This window comes from Egretta garzetta, unplaced genomic scaffold (genome assembly GCF_000687185.1).
Source record: "Egretta garzetta isolate BGI_Z169 unplaced genomic scaffold, ASM68718v1 scaffold54, whole genome shotgun sequence".
Taxonomy (NCBI): domain Eukaryota; kingdom Metazoa; phylum Chordata; class Aves; order Pelecaniformes; family Ardeidae; genus Egretta; species Egretta garzetta.
The window spans coordinates 385,534-390,447 of NW_009259313.1; positions in this window are offsets into that span (position 1 = coordinate 385,534).

A 4,914-nucleotide genomic window follows, 5' to 3' on the forward strand; every position below is an offset into this window, starting at 1 on the left:
GTACTAAATCCAAAACACAGCACTATGCTAGCTACTAGGAAGAAAATTAACTCTATCCCAGCCGAAACCAGGCCACAGCACCAGCAGGTACAGCACAGACGGTACTTTCATGGGTACAAATGTGCTTTTTACACATACAGCATTCTTTGCTCGTAGCAGGTATCACTGCTACAAGAGCATGTTGCAGTGAGTAGAGAGAAAACAACCCAAGAGGACATCCAACCTCATCCCCTCCGGAGTGTAATACAGTAACAGCAGCATGCAGTAAACGTCACCACACTGTTGGGCAACTTTAGCTGCTACTGGTGATTTTATAGCAGATGCTCTGGATACAGCACTTTCCCAAACCCTCCCCCGGTACTCTCTTTTGCCAGTGAAAAATAGCATATCCCTGTAAATAATTCATCACGGGTAGCAAACTTTACTTTCAACACGCAGCTCATCAGAGACACAATAAAGCATGCTCTGAGCATTATCAGTGGGGTGCTGAGGACGGAAAATATCAGCAACATTCCTGTCTGAGAAAACAGAGTGATCTGGCTGAGGGAGCGTGAAACACCAGAGATAAGAGCAAGAGCTTGGAGGCCACAGTACCCTCTAATCATAGTTTCCTTGAAAGGAGCAGAAGAGTGCCATTTTCCTAAACCTATACATATATATATCTCCTTATTTAACTGTTGTCTCCGAGGATTCTGATTTCTCACAGCCCTGGAAGTAATCTTTGCCTGTATGTCACAGTCGCAAGGCTGTGTTTTCACGACCAAGCTAGCTACTGTCACTGTACACTGTCTGTATTTGGCCAGTCTGCTCTTTCTCCCACAGGTCATCCAAAGAATAAACTTTCCTGTAAAGGCCTTGATAACAAGTTTTATGTCCTCTCTGCTCAAGTAAGCTTCCCTTCAAAAAAAATGCTGTGAAAGCAGCAAACTCTCAAGACAGCAAATAGGGGATATGCAAGCTGCACACAAGTGAAACTTTCAGATTTTGTGGTTCTGGTATCTTATTTACTTCCAAATGAAAAAAAAAAACCCACCAAAAAAACCCCAAGCAAAAAAAACCACTTCCCCTAGCTTAACAAGATACCAGAGAAGTTCTCAGATACCAGGACAAAGACCATCCTCCCTCTCTCAAGCTAATCCCTCTCAGAGCTTTTCCATTTCAGCCACATTGTGTTCTAGCATTCTCCTTTTTCACATGCTGTATTCTTGCTCATCTCTCCTAACCTCTTCATGTTCAAAAACGTGAACTTTTCCAATTCAGTTGAAAGATGGGCAGTTTTCAGATGTCACAGACCCCTTTTTTTTTCTCCAGACAGCATTATCTACACTCATATGGGAAAACATAAAGAGTATTAAAAAAGAAAAAGAAACCCTAGGACAGCACCAATTCACCCTAACTGATCCAAAATCACTGGTGCCTGTTCTGCGTAAGTACATTTAAATAGGAGCACAGCAATAATCTAAATAGACATTCCTCCTTTTTGTGCTTCCTTTTGGCTATTTCCCCTCTTCCTGAATATTGCTGCCTGTGACATTTACTGCTACGTATCTGACAGATTTAAGATGTGCGCCATGTGCAGTACAGGCTTGTGGGTATATTGCTTACAAAGTACCTTGCGCACTATAAATAATCATACACCTGACATTTATCAAAAAATCAGAGCATCCAAAATGGAAAAAAAGCCACTCCAACATCAGGTTTAATTTAATCCACCCCCACAGGCCAATGCAGACCAGATTTTATTCATTGTCTTTTATCCAGGTTTTTTTAATGGTCTAGATTGCTACACCCACAGTGAGGAAGAGCTATCTGGCAAAGGGAGACTGCTCCCCCTTTCCTCCCTCTTCTCTGATGAGTTTATTTTGTAACAGCTTACTTAATACCCCTCCCAGGACTGAGTGTAGGCTGCATGCCCATCCCACTTCCCAGCTAAAAGTAAATACTGAGCTGACACAGAAGCCAGCCTAGGCAAGCCTTAAATTCAGAAGTATCAACCTTGTAATTATAGACGTAAAATCTCTGAAAGCAATTGTCTGTTTGGATGCATTTTCTGTGCTCCCAGCCAGGGCTCTGCTATCAACTGAACCATCCTCAAAATTCCATGATGTCATGACCAAGGAAGGCTTGATTACTTGGCTCAGTTCAAAATTTTTCAATGAATGGGCTGCTTTGCCTGGACCTGAAGACACAACATACCTATTTTGCCTTGTTTTCCAGGGGAAAAATTAATGCAAAGTTCAGAAAACAAAGGAATATCTTCCAGATCTTCTCATGAGAACACTAATTTTGTTATAAAAACACAGAAACTGTTTTTGTTCTTACTAGTAGCTGAGCCATTTAACATTACAGGGAGTGCTGCATGGCTGCCTCATGCCCCTGGATCTAGTCTTGACTCAGACATGAGGGTTAAAAAAAAAATTATAATTAAGGTCTTCTCTTTTTCTCTGTTACTGTACAGCTTTTTAACCTAATAGTCCAACCTGAATTTACTTCAGTTCTGATTTTTGTTTACCTGTTCATACTCAGCTACTGCTAACTTTTCTCATTCTTTTATTTTCTTTCTTGATGTTGTTTGCTCCCGCGGCTTTCTTATTTGAGGCCTAATGAGAATTCAGAGACACTTTATTATCCCAACATTGCCCTCAGCATCCAATTAGCTAAAATCTCTCTCCAAGCAGCAGCTAATTGCAAGTTCAAAGATGAGCTTTGGAATTCCAAAGAGGAGTTTGGGAGCTGAACTTGCAGCAGAGCAGACTGACTGGCACCTCCCTTGCCCAGTGAGAGTCTGGAGCACTAGTTGCAGGAGTATTACAAAAGCCTCTGCAAAGCAGGTAAAGACCTTGACTGACTTTTTCAGTTCCCAAGATTAACTGTAGCACTTCCTCTTGCAAAGATGTGAAAACTCTCAATTTGCTCTGCACCATTGGGCCCAAATTTCAGTACCGATTTTAGGAATAGTTTAACTGAACCCCACTATGGGTGCTCAGTCCCTTTAAAAACTTAACTCAGGCATGTGACTGAAAGATGACACTACAACTGGTGCAGAATGAATTTATAAATTATAAAGCGATGCTCAGTAAGATGACAGAGTGCTACAAAATGCTAATGCGCACTAGTCAGTCAAGTATTTTTCTCCAACAAGTGGAATTTTTCTCTTCTAAGCTCTTTTAACACCACCACACACAGGCTGTTCACTTTCTTTTTACTGTTCCACCCTTGAGCAGTTTACTTACTGGTGTGCAGATAGACGTTTTAATGAACCTTCTGATTAGTTATTGGTATCTGGACTCCTTCACCTTCCAAATGCCACTGAAATATATCACCAGAAGCCACTAGGACATCTCCTATAAACTTCCTTTGGATACAAAGCAAAAAGAAGTTAGAAAATATTTTCATGTTCTGGCATTTTGCAAAGCTTTTATATCTATATGCATAACTTCTATATAAAATTCTGACAGAAAAAAAAAGTATTGCTGGGTTTTTGGGTTTGTGGCTTTTTACTCTTGACTGTTCGGAAACCAAACTGTGGTTTAAAACCATTTTTTAAAACTGATGTAAAGAAAGCAACAGCATGGAAGAGATGTCCAAAGCCAAACAAGTCCATTTTCTCCCTCTTGCTAGGCTGTTTTTACTTGTTTCAGTTGGTAAAACTGAGCACCTGACACAGATGCCTGACACTAACGCATGAAAGCATGGTTTTCCTTTTAACGAAGAAACAGAACGCATTCGGGATGATAATATATTCCTTATAGTGATAAGCTACTTGGATGTGATCTACCATATAAAACTAGTAGGGGAAATTCCTACATACACATTGGTTTTATAGTTGTCGTAGAGCGCAGCTCTGTGCCTCTCAGTGTCACCATCTGCTGCTTAGGGTAGTTAGTTGGAACAGGCTGAGTATCCATTTTCTCCGCTGTCACTGAGTTTTGCTCTCACCAGAAGCAGATCCGCAGTCTGTGGGGCATCTTCAAAGATTAAATTCTTATCCCGGGATACTTATAATTGAATTAAGGTCGCTGAGGAACATTATCAACCTTAGGAGAGAAGGGGGAAGAGTGGACAATGGTAACGGAAGATAAGCTAGTCTTTATATAGCTTGTGCTTATTTTGAAGATTGGTATAACCAAGCGTATTTCCTGAGACTGTGTAGTGGTGCACTCACTCAGAAAATGCCAAGGTGGGGCAGTTAAAATTTAATACAATTGTACGCAACCACTCCCAGCAGAAATACCTTGTTATAGTATCAGACAGACCCCCACCCATTAGCCTGCTGCCCTCTGTTGCTGCTACTAAAAGTAGTAGGCTTCAAATGGCGTGTTATGTTCCAGCAAATACATTCCCCAAAGACACAGGCAAAATTTCATCCAAGTCTGCAAAAATTGGTCTTCAAATACAAGCCCTCACACATCATCTAGCTAAGAATAAAATACAGATCTAATGCATGAAGCTTCTCCCAGTTTCTCAAGATATAAAGGCTCAGGAACTTGGGGGAATTTTATCAGAGCCCTAATTTCTCTGCATGAGTTTTCTTCCTACTGCCAGTCCATTTCAGTGAATTGAAAACACTCTTCCTCCTCCTCACCAGAAACAACCCCCAGCATGAAATAAATGTTTCATGCTTCACTTCCGAGAATCAAAACCGTCATGCTCACTTGCCTGCACCAAGCATGGTCAGTAGCGGGTGCTCAGGTGAGGAGGAGGAGGCAGGAGGAAGCCATTCCTCCCTATCATGTCATCCCAGCTCCTGGCAGCCACAGCAAGGAAATTTGCTCAGAAATTTTCTGAGCTGGAGGCTCAGGCTCAGCATCGCCTCATCGAGCAGCCAAGGATTGCTGCTGAACACCCTTCTGCTTAAGAACAACACCCATACCGACAAGCTCCACAGCACAGCGCGGGGAAGCGGGGGAGGGA